The sequence below is a fragment of the Nycticebus coucang genome, chromosome 24 (genome assembly GCF_027406575.1).
Source record: "Nycticebus coucang isolate mNycCou1 chromosome 24, mNycCou1.pri, whole genome shotgun sequence".
NCBI lineage: Eukaryota > Metazoa > Chordata > Mammalia > Primates > Lorisidae > Nycticebus > Nycticebus coucang.
Window position 1 is genome coordinate 14,840,359 of NC_069803.1, and position 17,909 is coordinate 14,858,267.

General features: G+C 41.7%; 1 non-coding gene across 1 annotated transcript; it reads right to left on the bottom strand.

The window, feature by feature from the left end:
• Positions 1 to 12,287: 12,287 nt before the first annotated feature.
• Positions 12,288 to 12,394, bottom strand: LOC128576641 (U6 spliceosomal RNA). Its single transcript, XR_008377471.1, has one exon. It is a non-coding gene; the product is annotated as a U6 spliceosomal RNA (small nuclear RNA).
• Positions 12,395 to 17,909: the final 5,515 nt, after the last annotated feature.

A 17,909-nucleotide genomic window follows, 5' to 3' on the forward strand; every position in this document is an offset into this window, starting at 1 on the left:
CCCTTTCAAATTCCCAGGGACTCAAATAGTGCTTTGCACATTTCTGCTGAATGAAAGAAGGAATAAATGCTAAAGACAGTTAACCTCTCATGCCTTCCCACTTGTAGGACCCCCTCTACTCAAGTTTCTCTTGCAGGCTCATACTCTGCCCATCCCATAAAGGTCAGAGTTGTTCAGAGCACTGTGCTAAATCCTCCCGGTTTCTCTCCTTTGCTAGCTTTCCAGGGACATCCCAGGGCTTCAGTCATACCCCTGATGTTCATTACTGCACAATGTGTATCTTTCTCTGAGAACTCTCCAAAATTTCCCACCCTCAAAATAAATGCCTCCAGGACACCTCGCTGTTGGTCTCGCACAAGTTCCTGTATTTTATTTTTGGTGCCAGCACCTTTGCAAGCCTGGTCTTGTGACCTGCTAATTTCATTGTTCACTGTCTCCCCAGCCTTTCTGAACAACTGACGGTTTCCAGAACTCAGCTTCTCCCTTAATCAATGTGTCTTTCCACGGCTGCGCTCAAACACACAGGGAGGAGTTGCAGGGAAGAGACACCCAGGCTTTTTCATAGGTGAGGAGTATAAGGACCATATTTCAGGAAGCTTTATTTCATTTACTTTTGGGATCTTAAGTATCACATTTCCATCAGTGACTTGGGTGATAAAATAGAGTATAATATTCATGGAGTTTGCAGAGACTACTTAATAAGCTTTTTTTTTTTTTTCTTAAGACAGAGTCTCACTATAGTCTCACTAAGCCCTGGGTAGAGTGCTGTGGCATCACAGCTCACAGCAACCCCAAGGTTTTGGGTTTTAGTGATTCTCTTGCCTCAGCCTCCCGAGTAGCTGGGACTACAGGCGCTTGCCAGAATGCTCGACTATTTTTGGTTGCAGTTGTCATTGTTGTTTAGCAGGCCTAGGCCAGGTTCAAACCCGCCCACCTTGGTGCATTTGCATGTGGCCGGCCCCCTAATCACTGAGCTATGGGTGCCGAGCCTTAATAAGCTTTTAACTGAAGAGAAACTTTGTGACTTGGAAATATAACAGAAACATAATTAGATTAAATAAGAATAAGGGTAGAATACTGCAAAAAAAAAAAAAGATGGGAAAAAGAATACTTGTTATAAGCAAAGGTGCTTATTAAACATAAAGAAAGAGAAAATAAAGGCTTTGTGGGATATTCTTGTAATTTAGCATTACAAAATCACATTTTCAAAGTTGGTTTTCTTCTGGTTGCATAAACACTACACAGGGAGGAGCTGATGGGTGCAGTGACATTTTGCTGGGTCGGGAGTCTGAAGACTGAGAGAAATTTAAGTCCCAGTTCTTCTGTGAGTGAAGTCGCAACAGAATCCAAGCTCATTAAGCTTGGGACAGAACTGGAAGATCATCCGATACGAACCTCTCACTAAAGACAGGGGATCTCGGAGCCCACAGACAAGGAGCCTTCAATGCCACTCACCTGGAAGTCAAGGAGAGAGATGAGGACGTCTGACATGACTTCTCTCAAACTCGCTGCCTCGCAGGCTTATCAGGAAAAAGAAACGAGGTGGTATTTGTGAACAGATTCTTAAATATGCAATTGCAAAGGAAGTATTTTTTAAATGGAGCAGCAGTCACAGGTAATCCTCATACAAAGCAACACCGATCAAATTAGGAATAGCTTGTCATCACCAACATAAATTTGATCTACTTCACATCTCAAGAGCTTAGAGGGCCTAAAAGAGAGTCCGGTGATGAAGGAGTGGGACAGAAGGCCAGAGGGACAGTTACGGGTGCCTCTTTTCCTTGGTGGGTACAACAGATCACTCATTAAGGGACTGAGGGAGGTGTCAGGGACTCATAGATGACATAGCTCCGCTTCAGTGGAACTTACAGTCTAGTAGGAAAAGTCAATCATGTAACAAATACATTCACTTACAGATTCTGAGCAGCGCAGAATAGAACTATGTTCTGAGCCCACTGGGGGCATCAAGAAAGAAGGGGCCATGTTACCCATGAAAGGTGAGCGCATGGAAAGTAATCATTAAACCAGGAATGTGTCCAGCATATGGGGCTAGCACCCTACTCCTTGAGTCACAGGTGCTGCCAGTTGTTATTGTTTTTTAATGGACACTCTCACACTTACAAACTTGTAACTTACAATCCATTGCAGGAGCAAAGCTGTTTTTCAGAGCAAAAGGTCCCCACTCTGCCTGCAACCAGCAGATGGCAGTAACAGGTTTAACAAAATTTAACTAAAAGATTTTCCAAGGGAGCAAGGCACCATCACTTGGTGACAAGCCCAGGTGCCCGGGCCTTCCAGCTCCATGCAGTGCAACGCTCAGTGAGGACTTGTCGCATGCAGATGGAGCAGCTGCTGACCTCTGCTGGTAGACTCAGTTCCACACTAGGTACAAGGATCAGGAACTAGACACAGTGGCTCACGCCTCCATGTGCCACCTCAGTTGGATGACCAATCTGCATGAACAAATTGGTCCCTAGAGGGCTCCCCACAACCCATGTGGTGTTCATCCTGGAGAGGGGCCACCTGCCCAACAGAGTCTCTTTATAGTTGAAACTGATCTGGCTTGGAAACTGATTTCAAATAGAACTCACATTATCAGAGGAAAACACTCTATCTGATTTTAAAGCTCTTAGAAGAGTGATTCATTTTCCTATTGGATGAGAATGCATTGGGAGACCACAACCCTAAGTCCCTCTTAGCCATTAGGACTTATGTGGGAGGAAATCGCTTGTTAACCTTTGGGGGATGTGGTGGTTTACATGGAGTGATGGTCGCCAACATTTCGTTCCATCACTGCTTGCACCTGCCACTTCTCCCATTAAGAAATGGAGTCTATTTTCCCTCTCCTTAAATCTGACCTGACCTTATAACTTTCTTTACTTGCCTTAATTGTGGTCCCCAATGGAATGCACAGAAGTGACATTCTGGAACTACTGAGCCCAGGATGTAAGAGATTGGCAGCTTTTGATAATATCCAGCATCCCTTCATGATCAGAACACTCAAGAAAATTGGTCTAGAAGGGACTTTTTTCATAACAAAGATATTTGTACCAGAATGTTTATTGCAGCCCAATTCATAATAGCTAAGTCATGGAAAAAGCCCAAGTGCCCATCGATCCACGAATGGATTAATAAATTGTGGTATATGTACACCATGGAATACTATGCAGCCTTAAAGAAAGATGGAGACTTTACCTCTTTCATGTTTACATGGATGGAGCTGGAACATATTCTTCTTAGTAAAGTATCTCAAGAATGGAAGAAAAAGTACCCAATGTACACAGCCCTACTATGAAACTAATTTGGGACTCTCACATGAAAGCTATAACCCAGCTACAACTTAACAATAGGGGGAAGTGGGAAAGGGGGGGGGTAGAGGGAGGGGGATTGGTGGGATCACACCTGTGGTGCATATTACAGGGGTATTTGCGAAACTTGGTAAATGTAGAATGTAAATGTTTTGGCACAGTAACTGAGATAACGCCGGAAAGGCTATGTTAACCACTTGATAAAAATGTGTCAAATGGTTTATGAAGCGAGTGTATGATGCCCCATGATCATATCAATGTATACAGTTATGATTTAATAAAAAAAAAAAACATAGAGAGGAAGTAACATCTACGACAAGTGTTTATGATCAGTACAAATAATGTTTTAAAGGAAGGAAATGTGCCTAACACCATGCCTGGAAGGGGTGATCTAATTGCTCACTGGAATGGAAGTTTCTGGAAAGGGCTTCCTCTCCCAGCTCCTCCCCAGGCAGTTCATTCCCTCTGACTGAGGGAATGATATTTCTGAAAGGCTCTCAGACTTCTCCGCACCTTGCCCAGCTCAGAGCTTGGGCCTGTCCTGCCTTTCCGTCTGCAATGCTCCTCCTGTGCCCGGCTGCATTTCCTGCTTGTCAAAAATGTTTTCCTTGACTACCCTACCTAAATTAGGTCACTCAGTCCTGGTCTTCTTTGTATCCACATCCCATTTGATTATTTTATAACATTTATCACAATGTGAAATTATTTATTGGGCTGGGCAATGTGCCATATGCCTGTAAGTCCCAGACCCTTGGGAGGCTAAGACAGGAGGATGGCTTGAGCCCAGGAGTTCAAGGCCACATTGAGCTATGATTGTGCCACTGTGCTTCAGCGAGGGTAACAGAGACCCTGTCCCTACAAAAGCAAAAAAATAAAGAACTTAGATGTTCTACCTTTCCAGCTAGATGTTAAAATCCATGAATAGAGACAACATTCAATGTCAAATTCAGCGCCTACAAGGTGCTCAGTAAACATGTGCTGAATGAATATATCTGAATTTAGTTTGGTCAATTAGCTGGATAACTCAGATAATTGCTAATGAGTTCAATTTATGGGAGACATTTAGAGAAAAACTCAACAAGATGAAATTCAGGTGTGGCAATCAAGTAACCAGCTGGCGTTTCTATGCCAGGATATTTATCTATTTACTTTTGTCCTAAAATTATAATTCGAACATCAGAGGTAACCTATCACTGAAATGAAAGTAAACTAGTTTCAGTCTATACCACGTGTGATGGTAATTCCAAATCCCTCCAGTTCTCTCCAGATTTAGGCAGAGGAGGCTGGTTTATAGTGATTTCTGGTCACACACACACACACACACTCCTACGCTTCTAGATCCAGATGTGGAATCTGTTCTGGATCCATAGCCTCATCCAGATGTGGAACCAAATTACACACACACAAACTTCCTTGCCCTTCCTGCCCTTTAAATTCCTGCTTTTTTCTGTTGCGGTTGTTCAGCTACCTTCTACCAAGCTTTACCTTAAGGATATTACCATAACCCTAAGCTACTTTTCAAGTGATTTTTTTTTTCAGACAAAAATAGCCCCATCCTTAAAAGAAACTCTGGTGCTGTTAAAATAATTTCTTAGTTCACTTTGTTGAATTGGTTAAGGTTCATTCAGTTACAAATTATAGAATCCAAATCAAGCTAAGGTAAGGCAAGATAATTATTGTAAGGACACGACAGTATCTTTGTCTTTTTTTCAACTTCAAGGATACTGGGAAATTGAATAACCAAGACTTGGGGCAGGGTCTCATAGCCTAAAACTGATGTTAGAGCCCTCATGTCTGAGGAACACAGATAATTCCCACAGAAGGAGAGGTCAGTGTGACCTGAGCAGACACTCCCAGAAATATGTACGGTGTGACCTGCTGAGTGTCCCAGATCTGATTTCATTCCTCCAAGAGAACAGGTTGAGGTTCTCTTTGGGAGATAGGAACAGGTCATTGCCTATTCTACTCACAAAATTCAGAGCTCTTTGCCATATAACCATTTTCAAAGTTTAAAAAGCATAGTCATGGTTTCACTTAAAACAAACAAACAAACAAAAAAAAACGAACAACCCCCACCCCCCACCCTGCTTTTTACCATACAAGAGAAAAATGGATGAAACTAACTCATGGTGCCAGAAGTTATACTGGCCTTTAAAGTGATGCTATTTATTCTAACAATGCCGTCTTTGTTAGCCCTTTTTGTGGCCCCACTCTGTGTTTCTATGAGGTATGTAATAAATACTTAACTCGTGCAAAATATAAAATGAAGTTGCTTTATCTTATCATAGAGGAGAGAACTGAGGCTTGGAATAATAAAGTAACTCATCTAAGATGTCACATACAGTAAATACTAGCAAGAAAATTCATTCACGGGCTTAGGCTCCAAACACAAGATTAAAAATTGTTATCCTTTTAATAAGAAGAAAAACAAGTTTCTATAAAACACGATGACTGTGTCTGAGAGCCAAGTCTAATTCCCGGCTGAGGCTGTGACTGGCGGGTGTTGCAGCACCACCTAGCGGCCCCATGGAGCCATAGCCCTAGACTGATTTCTCTGTTTAGCAACTCACTCCGTTGTTCAGGGTGACAGGGGTTAATCAGGGGCTTCCGACTGAAAATCAAAGGACCAAATATGTTTATCTGTTCTGCCTCAAAAACTTTAGCTAAAGTGGAGGTCATAAAAGAAAAATGTGATTAATTCATAGAAACAAAAAAGCTGGAGATGAGTCTGTAGCGAACAAAAGACGCCAACAGCGCGAGAAGACAGAAAGGGGACGGAAGGGGTGACTGACCCCACAGAACACAGGAAGTTAAGGCCAGTGTCCAGCAGGAGAGAGTGACCTTTGGAAGTTGTCCTGTCTTGCTCTGAAGATCGCCTGAGGGGCTCAAAACGGAAGGTATTGTGTTCTGTGAACAGAGGGTCAGACAGGGGCTGGACTCAGAGTCCGTGGGAGTCTTGGAGTCAGGGGGTTCACTCTCCGGATGGGTTGGGGTCCAGAGCTCTGATCTCAGGGTCAGCAGGCCCGGAGTAAACTATGAGGACAAAAAAGGGGAGAAAAGGAAACCCCAGACACTGAATGGTGGGTCTTGGTCCTCCTTTCCAGCAGGGCACGGGTCGCGTGCAGGGGGGAGCGGCCGCTGGGGGTGCAGCTGGGGGCTGGGCGCCTAGGGGGGTTAATCAGGCTGCAGGGTGCGGTGCTCTCTGTCGCCAGCTGGGGGAGCTGTGGGGCAGGGTGTGCAGGCCCCTATAGGCCGCAGGGAGTACGTGGTGTCCATGGCCCCTGCTCAGGGTGGCACAGGTCTGTGGTGTGCAGTCTGCCCAGATCCTAAGGCAGTGCCTGTGCTGGGTTTTGTCCTTCTTGGGGTCTCTCAGGTGGCAGCAGTGGCTGTGATCCAGCTGCCCATACAGAGGGTAACGGGTGCCAAGGGCGATGGCACGTGCTCAGCCCAGGTCCCACAGGAAATGCAGGTAAGAGGCATCATTCAGGCCACAGCAGTGGGCACCCAGCCATGGTCTCCTGCTCTGCCCAGGACCCCGGCAGTGAGGTGGTAGGAATGCCTATCACCTGCCCGTGGGGTACATGTGAGCACCAAGATTTCTCACTCTCCCCACACTGGGCAAGGGAAAGGAGGAGGCAGCAATCACAAACCAGACCCCTGCTCTCCCACAACAAACTGAAGTTTGTTTCCTTCCCGACCCTGAGTGATATTACACAGTCATCTTCCATTCATTTAACAAAAAATGGCACAAAACCCAGCCCCCCAACCAATTCTAGAGTTTCTCCAATAGTTGATGGCCCCACATGAATATTTGGGGTCTTTATTCACCTCCCCTAGGTCCTCACAAAGATAATGGTAAAAATATAACAAAAGACCAAGCTTGCAATAACCCGAGTGTCTATCAGCAAAGAAAAAAAGAAATTGTGATAGATTCATAAAATGGAATATTATACCACCAAGAAAATTAACCAACAACCCTGTTTCCCCGAAAATAAGACAGTGTCTTATATTAATTTTTGCTCCCAAAGATGCGCTAGGCCTTATTTTCAGGGGATGTCTTATTTTTCCATGAAGAAGAATACGGTACACATTTATTGTTAAATGAAAATAAAGGAAATTTATTACCTGTATACAGTACGGTAGTAAGGTAGTTGTCAACACAAACCAGACAAACTGTGAATCCTGCCTTCAGTCATCATGAGGGCGGCCACGAGCATCAGGCAGTGTCACCAGAGACAGACCAGCACTCACCACCTTCGCTGCGTTCCTTCCACTCTGATCCTCCTGTTCTTCACAGGCATCTGGGAAAGTCTCCTCCTCTCTCCCACCCCGTGCTCACCGCTCCCTCCGACCTCCGCGCTGAGGTCAGGACTCCGCATAACGTCCCTGGTTGCTAGACGCCAGTCGGCGGCCCTAGCAACCAGTTTATGGTAAATTAATTTTCATTCTGAGACAGAGCCTGGGGGGGCCTTATTTTTGGGGGGGATGCCTTATATTTCTCCCAGAAGGAAACCTGTAAGTAGGTCTTACTTTCAGAGGATGTTTTATTTTCAGGGAAACATGGTATATAGATCATTCATCAACATAATATTGATTGAAATATGCCAGAAACAAAAGAATACATGTCGTTTATTCCATTAATATAAATTCAAAAGCAGGCTGAATTAATCAGTGGGTGTAGAAGTCAAGGTAACAGCTACATTTGGGGAGGAGATGAAGTTTATGCTACATGGAGGAATCAGGCAAAGACAGCAAATTTTCTTTAACTTAGCCTGTCTTGTTAATTTTGCCTATCATCCTTTCCAATGGCCTGGATGAGGTCCATCCCAACTAGGGAAGGTAATCTACTTTACATAGTCTACAAATTTCGATGTTAGTCTTATCACAAACACCCCCACAGACACCCAGAATAAACATTTAGCCAAATATCTGGGCACCCAGTAGGCCAGTCAAGTTGACACAAAATTAAGCATCACAGTAACAAACAGTAAAGTCTCAATAACTAGCGGATTAGCTGAATGATTTCATCTACTAGTTAAAGCTATTTTGATATCAAACCATCCCTGATTGGTTTTTTCTGGCAAAGGATATTTACAAACTTATTAGTGTGCAAATAACATGTTAAGTCCAATGCAATGTAGCTTTTTGTGGTTGTCATATATGCAAATAAAATTCTGTATGAAATGAACATTTGATTAGGGGTCCTTTCTGTAGGATAAAGAAATTCCTTGTAAATCTTTTGTAATTTGACACCTGCCCACAGCTTCAACTTCATCTAAGGTTGCCTCTCCCACCACCTAGTCTTCTTTTGGCCACACTGTAAGCTCAGTAACCCCATGCTGAATTCTTTACACGGACTAATCACATCACCACCACCTTTTTTTAAAACTGCCCAAACTTACAAGTTTACACAACTTATTATGTATTAAGTCTCTGTTTAGCCTCACTTTATCTACTTTGCAGCTCCCATCTGCTCTCCAGCTGGCACAGCCTATCATGAAACACTGATCACATTTGTGTGTGCAGCTGTTTTTCCTCCTAAACCATAGTTTCTAAAGGGTTGGTACAAGAATCTTGAATAGCTGTCCCATACACCAGATGCTAATAAATACTTTTAGAACCAAAGATTTAACTCTGAAAATAGTACTGTCTTATTTTAAGGGTTCTAAATTTTCTCCATGTGGCATTCCTGATTTCCATATATCGTCAATACTATACTGCAAAGGGAGCATAAGAATCTGTGGAATTACAAAGGAAAATAAGTTAAGAATGGATCGCATTATCCTGGTAAATATATGAACACCTTTTGGCTTCATGACATTTTTATTCTCCTGTAAAACAAATACATATCTTTTATTATTTTTTTGGGGGGGGGGACAGAGTCTCACTGTGTCACCCCAGTAGAGTGCCATTGCATCACAGCTCACAGCAACCTCAAACTCTTGGGCTTAAGCAATTCTCTTGCCTCAGCCTCCCAGTAGCTGGGCCAACAGGCGCCTGCGACACACCTGGCTGTTTTTTTGTTGTAGTTGTCCCTATTGTTTAGCAGGCCCTGGCTGGGTTCAAAACCACCAGCCCTAGTACATGTGGCCAGTGCTCTAAGTACTGAGCTATGGACACAGAGCCTTAATCTTTTAATTTTGAAAATCTTACCACGTTGGTGCTAACATGAAATCATGTGTTTGCATCTGTATACTCATTCATTCTCTAGGTATTTATTGAGAAACTACTATACGTGTGAGATGCTTGAATTTTTCGGATATTTTGACTTGGCTGAGGAGGGTAGATTTTTGAGTCTGATCTGTGGACTTGTCCCCAACTCCTTACTGTCTTCTTTTGGGGCAACTTTTGTCTCTATATACAAATTCTCCAGCTCTAGCTCCTAGATCAATTGCAGTTTATAAAAGGTTACCCTTGACCGGGATCACCTCACTTCTACACTTTGTGTCCTCACTCTTGTTGTCAGTCTGAAATGAAGGCTGTGTTTGGTTGCTAGGACCACCTTAACAAAATGCATCCAAAGGGCTTAATATGATAGCAATTTTACTCTTACCAATACACATTTAAAAAAAAAAAAAGTCTTCTTAGCCCTTTTATCCTTTAGTGCTTTTTGCCCTTTAACTTACATTTCTATCCCACTTCCCCTCCAAGAATGCTATGATCATATATTTTACACTTGAAAGTCTTTTATTGCTCATCTTTCTTTATAATAAAAGTACATAGACAGAAATTGAAATTTTCTTTTATTTCCTATACAATAAAACTCTCAGAATATTAATATTTCTTCACTGTTGAGTTTTCATGATAATTGCTGATAACATAATTGATTAATATTCTGCACATAATTATACATTTTTTAAATGTAGACATAAAAATGTATTGAGAATATCTGTTAATGAAATTGATGGAGTTTTTTCCAATTAGTTCATATATCCAAGGACGAATATTATTTATGTGTTTATTGGATGATATAGGATTCGCTAACAATTTAGCAACTTTATTTTTATTTTTCACTTTTAAAGAGTTAAAGACTCAGAACACTTATAAGTGATTCAAGTGTAAGTAGTTTAAATATATGAAAATGAAGAAGTTTTACATAACAATGCCACTTAATTCTTTGTGCTTTTGAGTTACATGCCAAAAAAATCACAGTATAACATTATTAAATATAATTAATTTTAATAATCTATAAGCTGACAACTCAGGTCTCTTTCAACTCTGTGGAAAGCACAGAATTAGAAATCACTTGACTTGCAAAAGGTTTTTTAAATCCAGTTTTAGAGCCTTTCACTTCCTCAACACCAATATCAACATTTCACATTGTGCCTTTATGCAATGGCTTTAAAGCTTCATAAGATCAAGGGTGGATGGGATGGACACACTTCCTTTGGAAAGTGAGAGAAGGTCTATTTTAAGAAGGAAGTGGCCTGAAGTGGTCTGCTACAAGTGAGTTCTCAAGCAGGCCGATTTTTATAAAAATCACATACGAAGGTTAAAGATATGAAAATGGATTTACTTAAAATTACCCATGCCCACCTACCCCTTGGAAAACTTTGCATGTCTTCAGGTACACCTGTCCTGGTTTGCAGGCCATGGACCTACATTCAGACTAGGAAATAGATGATGGAAAGAAAATGTCAGTCAAGAGATTTAGGAAGAAAACTAACATGATGGGGAGGAAACAAGAGCAAATGGCAAAAACATATCTACAATGTTTCTGGGTGGATAGGGGTGCTATTAATCTAGGAAAGTAAACGCGTTTGAATGCCTATGCTAGGTTTAAGAGATTTGTAAAACATTCAACTGGACTTATTCAGAAGTAAAATAAATATGTGGCTCTGCTCTTTAGGAGAAAGATCTGAGTTAGAATTACAGGTTTGGAAATCCTTATCATTTAGATTTTAATGGAAGACATAGGTGGGGTTGAAATCTTCTAAATGAGATGATTAAAAAGTGGGAGGAGTTTTGCACACATTTTCTCCACCCCTAGAATGTAAACACTTAGAGAATCTGGTTCTGATTTCTACCTGTAATTTTCTCAGAGACCCCAGCAAATGAGTGCACACTCCAGCATCACTAGTAAAGCAGGGTGGAGGATTACAGCTAAGCCTTATATAAACACTGGAATCCACAGGTTCCTTCTGTAGGACTCACATAGAAATGGATAAAATTCTTGATAGCTGATAGCAGGTGAAAGGTACTAGAACAAAGGGAAAGTAAAAAGAAACATGATCAGGTTATTTACTTTTATTTTTTAGAACCAAAAATGAACCAACTCTCTTGTCCAATCATAAGGGGGAGTACACAATAAAAATGTCCCAGGAACTTCTGCTGAGGAGTTAGGTCTCATAAGCTGTGTATCACCCACTGAATTCTCCCAGAGGTGGGGCAGGGTGGTGGGACAAGCAGTGAAAAGACTCCTGAAACATCTTTCTCTGCTGACTCCCCCTACTACAGGACGGCAAGTCACAAGATGTATCGAATCAACCCCCAAAACATCACAAGATGTAACGAATCAACCCCCAAAACATTGTTGACCTTGAAAAATCTCACAGGATTCCAGTAAATTGCCACAACGAAGCCTCTGTCTTCTTTTGCAAATGAACATCATCTTCTTTTTGTGCTATGGTTAATGATCACTTGGGTTTGACATCTCAGCCTCTTCTTTGAATCCTTTTTTCTTTTCCCTCGACGTACCTTAGTAAATCTGAAAATCCAGTGGATTCTACTTCAGAATCACTTGAATAATCACCCTCTTCCCATTTCCACTGCCGTGGACTTGTCTGTTTCTCTTAATTCCTGAACATACATTACAGAGGGTTTGAGTCTTGATTGGCAAATTCAGGTGTGCAAGAGACGTTGTATTTCTTCATTTGTTAAAAAATTATTTATTTATTTATGTGTTGTTTGGGATTCATGGAGGATACCAAGAATTAGGTTACACAGATGGCATTTTTAGGCACAGTCCCTCTTATAATTAAAAATATGGAAGGTTTCGTACATCTGTGTGTCATCCCTGCGCAGGAGCCGGGCTCATCTCCTCCGTATCATTCCAATTTTAGTGTATGTGCTGCTGCAGAAAGCATGTCTTCATTTTCTTTAAGCCAAATTCTGATTCTGAACATAAATGCCGGTGGGATCTAAAAAAATCACTCGCTGTCATTTTTAATGGCTTCTCCTCCCCCACAACAGAGTTGTATAGAAGTCCTGGGGTTTTGGATGGTTATTCATTATCCCAACACACAAGGTGCCTTGGAGATCTGGGCACTGTGCTGCTTCTATACCACTCTTGGGGCATGAGAAATCCATGGCTACCTGGAATACCCTTGCCTGGGGTCCCTAGTTGCACCAAAAGCCACCCCTGTAAGATCTTGCTGACTAATCAAGTGTTCCCCACTTTCTCATAAGACTCAAAGAGTGAAAGGGGTAGCCTGGCAAAAATAACAAGAAAATAGCACATCCTGCAATTTCCTAGTAACAGGTAAAGATCAATTTGATATAAGTTCTCTCTTTTTTTTTTTTTTTTTTTTTTGAGACAGAGTCTCACTATGTCACCCTCGGTGCAGTGCTGTGGCGTCACAGCTCACAGCAACCTCAAACGCTTGGGCTCAAGTGATTCTCTTGCCTCAGCCTCCCAAGTAGCTGGGACGACAGGCACCCGGCCACAACGCCCGGCTATTTTTTTGTTGCAGTTGTCATTGTTGTTCAGCTGGCCCAGGCTGGGTTTGAACCTGCCAGCCTGGACATATGTGGCCGGCGCCCTACCCACTGAGCTACAGACATTGCCCAACATTTTCTTGACTCTAGGTCAATTTAAAACTTTATTTATTTGAGACAGAGTCTTACTCTGTTGCTCTGGGTAGAGAGCTGTAGCATCATAGCCCAGAGTAGCCTCAAACTCTTGGCCTGGAGCTGTCTTCTTGCCTCAGCTTCCCTAGTAGCTACACCCTTCACTACGCTGGGCTAGTTTTTTTTTTTTATTTTCTGTAGAGATCTGCTCTTGCCCTTGCTCAGGCTGATCTCGAACTCCTGAGCTCAGGAGATCCACCTGCCTCAGCTTCCCAGAGTACCAGGATTACAGGTGTGAGCCACCAATCTTGGCCACACAACCTCCCTTAGTATCACTGAGCCACTTGGCCCCAGGTGCTGGCTTGTCCCTTCTCTTTCCTGGGGATGCGATGTTACCGTCCCCCCCCCATCCCTCTCTTTCTCCACTCTTTTGCTCTCTCACTTCCTCTCTCCTAAGAAGATAAACTTTTCACTTTTATATATCCTAATCTCTGGGTGAGGAATGTTTCTCAACCATGCTGTGAATACCTATAAACCTTCCACCCATCACAGATCTCCGCCTCAGATGTCTCTTCTCCATCGCCAATTTTCAAGACATGGTTTCTCATCTTTCCAGAACTTTCTATAAACCAACAGTTCTCAACCTGTGGGTCAAGACCCACAGGAACTGTATTAAAGGGCTGCAGCATTAGGAAGGTTGAGAACCACCTTCAGTGGCTCAAGTGTTAACTAAAGACAGGAAGAGAGCTGAGCTTTAAACTACTTCTGCTTTCTGTCTGGCCAAAGCCCTTGCAGCCAGAAATGAATAACTGAGTTACCTAATTGAAATAGTCTTAATGATTGTGAGTATATAAGGAGAATACAATTATTTCAACACATTATTCTGCATACGTCCAAACTAGGTAGTGCAGTTTCTACAGATAGCCGAAGTTCAACTCCGTAAGATCCTCCATGTGGCAAAAAGTAGTAAATTCAGCGGATGTTCCAGCTCTGATGGAGGAAGGCAAGAGCTTCTACTTCTTCCCGAGTAGAGATTTCTAAGACCGCAAGAGTTGTTTCTGAGTGTCATCAATGAAAAGTAAACCCAAATTCCAGCCTCAACTTCTCCACTCCTCTTCATTCAACTCAAGGACAAAGCTATTCCTTGTGTGAATACTCTAATAATTGCTGCGGGCTAGAGGCTTGAGGCTAACCTGGAAAGCAATGACAATTCCCACAGCTATTTTATAAATAGGAGTTGTTTTTACACTAGGTATGCAGTTACTGTTGGATTTTCCCTGGCTTTCTTGCCTTCTGTTCTTCTTTGAGGATAAATCAAAGATTTCTTCAGTGAATGCCAGAGTGAATGGCTAAGGAGAAGAGAGTGTTACGGGGCAATGTCAGGTCAGGTCAGAATATGTTTTTAATGCATTGTTTTTTTAAAATCCCAGCTTGCGTGGCATAGAACATTCTCCACTGTAGGCACTCAGAGCACCCCTAACCTTCCTGAGTATCCTTGTTTAATGATTTAATAGAAGTCTATCTTAAAAGCTTTACTGTTCCAGGCCTTGTTATAGCAAGAATGGCTATTTCGCATTTGAGTATTTAGTGTTCTAATCTCCATTTTGAAGAAGAGGAAATTGAGGCTTAGATAGATGAAAAGAGATACCCCACACCCTACTAGCTAGTTAGGAAGGGAACAGGATTTAAATTCTATTCTTTTACGATCCCTACTGTTATTTAAAGCCACTGAGATAGAGCTACCTAGAGTATTAGTTTATGATGATAGTTTGGCTGTAAAAATGTCAGCCTTATAAAGTGAGTTCACTTCAACATTGCACCAATTACAAAAAAAAATTAACCTTATTTCAAGAATATTTTGATCCCTAAGATTTAACATTTTTATCACTGTAACAGGGTTTCACATTGACTTCTGAATGCTTCTGGTTATTAAACAGTGAAAGGGCAATACCAAATATTCTGAGGGTAGTGCACAAGGTGTACACCTAGTCAGTGAATCTTTACCACTTTACCATTTCCAGCTTTGGGCCCTCAAGTTTTTATGTACCTCAGATATGTATGGTAGCTTGTATCAATGTAACCGCATTGTTCCTAAACACTCAGCTATGTGGTCACAATCTCAGATGCTCAAACCCAAGTGGAATGTGATTATAGAATGAGATTGGCCCTGGATGGCCTCCTATGCCTTACAGGAAAATATAGGATTTCTAAAGAAAAATACATTACTTGTCAATTCTACTGATTTATCTCTCTTTTTCTCTCTTTTTTTTTTTTTTTGAGACAGAGTCTCACTTTGTTACTCTGGGTAGAGTGTTGTGGTGTCACAGCTCACAGCAACCTCAAACTCTTGGGCTGAAGCAATCCTCTTGCCCCAGCCTCCCAAGTAGTCTTCTATGAGCCCTGGACTGTCTTTCTGTTTGTTTTTTTTTTCTAAAAAGTAAATGTATTTCAGGTTAAAGTGAGGGTACAAACAACCGGGTCAAAATATTTGATTCTGTTAGGTAGAGTCCCTCTTGTGGTTATGTTCTACACACAAAAGGTGTGCCAAACACCCCTACCCTGTGCCCTTTCAACGAGAGCACCTCAACCCCCTCTCCCTCCCTCATTACCCCTCCCCCAAGCTTGAATTGAGTTTTTCTCCTATGTGGGCATGCATAAGAGAGTGTGCCAGGGTGTGCATATACCACAATTTGTCAATCCATTCCTGAGTTGATGGGCATTTAGGTTTTTTCCACATCTTGGTGATTGTAAATTGAGCTGCAATAAACAACCTAGTGCAAATGTCCTTATGATAAATGGCTTTTTTTTTTCTTCTGGGTTGATGCCTAGTAATGGGATTGTGGGGTCCAACGGGAAGTCTAATTTGAGATCTTTGAGGATTCTCCATACTTCTTTCCAAAGAGGCTATATTAGGTTGCTCTCATTGAAAGGTCACAGCAGTGTAAGTGTTCCCCGCTTTCCACACGCACGCCAGCACATGCAGCTTTGGGACTTTGTGACGTGGGCTATTCTTTCTGGGCTTAGGTGATATCTAAGTGTGGTTTTGATTTCCATTTCTCTGATGATTAGGGACAATGAGCATTTTTTCATATGTTTCATATGTTAGCCATTCGTCTGTCTTCCTTAGAGAAGGTTTTATTCATGTCTCTTGCCCAGTGATCATAGTTTTTCTCTTTTTGGTAGAGATGTTCAGGCTGGTCTTGAACTCCTGAGCCAAGCACTCCACCCACCCTATGTCAACCTCGGTAGAGTGCCGTGGCATCACAGCTCACATCAACCTCACACTCTTGGGCTTAAGCGATTCTCTTGCCTCAGCCTCCCAAGTAGCTGGGATTACAAGTGCCTACCACAATGCCTGACTGTTTTTTGCAGTTGTCATTGTTGTTTAGCAGGCTGGTGCTGGGCTCGAACCCACCAGCCTCGGTGTATGTGGCGGCCGCCCTACTCACTGAGCTACAGACACTGAGCTGGCATGTGAATTTTTTTTTTTCCAGTAGAGAATGTATTTTTATTATATTCCAAATGAAAATAATGTAGACATACAAGAAGCATAAACATTTCACTTTTACTGCCTATGATTTCACAATGTTGTATACTAACATTTGGGATAGAAAAGGTATTCTTAGAAATGAGAACATTCATCAAATCAGTGTCATACTGATGGTGTGGTGGGGTCTCGATTGAGATCCATTCTCTGCATTGTACGTGAGACAAAGTCTCTTTTCTTCTTGTCAATTCCCTAAAATCACACCATACTTATTGGAGGTAAGGCCAGAGAGATAAGTGAGGTCAGATGACACAGAACCTTGTATGGCATGTGAATTTTTAAAAAAATTATTTCCTTAATATAATTCCTCCAGTATTGGACTGGGTCAGAATAAGAACATTTTAATGATCCTTGATACCTAACACTGCTATCAAAAATAGGACTGAACCCAAATTGAGCTGTTTACAATCTTGGTGGAGTGCTTCAAAACATGTTTTAATTCCACAGCTATAAAACGCAGGGAGCCATCAAACAGCCCAGACCCTTCATTCATCAATCTTCCTATATGGTGTATAACTTGATGTGGCAAAAAGGTACAGCCCAAGTCAGTTCCACCACGTATTAGCTGTGTGATCTTTGACAAACTACTCAAACTTTATGTTTGAGTTTCTGCTTCTACACAAAATTACCCACTTCACAGGACTTTTCTAAGGGCCACATGCACTGCCTATGGCATTTTGAAATTGAACACATATTGATTTGAAATGAGGCCCATATTCTTTTCAATATCCTAAATGGCGACAAAAAAAAAAAATCTTTAGAAGAATGCAAGAGACCTTGGTTATTAAGCTGGGTCACACATATTGTACCTATAAAAAAGGTTAAACTTTTTTTTAATGTTGGCATTTAAATATTGGCTTGGGGAGAAAAGTTATACCCTTGAATTCATCTCATTAAGCCAGTCATCTCCTTGCTGGTCAATGCCAGATAAGCAAGTTGTTGCTATTTCACCTGCCCTCGGTCTACCTGTGGAAGTTTGCCTTATTTTGTTACTTTTAAGTGGATGAGTATGTTTCCAAAGAAAGCAAATAGACTATTTTATTAGTCTTGAGCTCTGGGAAAATTAATTTGTATTATTTACTTCTTCTACTGTCCTTAAGAAAATTCTATTAGATGGATTTTTTTTTTTTTTAAACCCACCTTGAATCTATTCTCCATGTCTCAACTTTTCCCTCCTACTTTTGCTCTGGAAAAGAACCCAACTTAATTCTCCACCCCATGAATCCATTTTTTCTGCATCCATTCTTCTCTTTAGCTTGTCTACC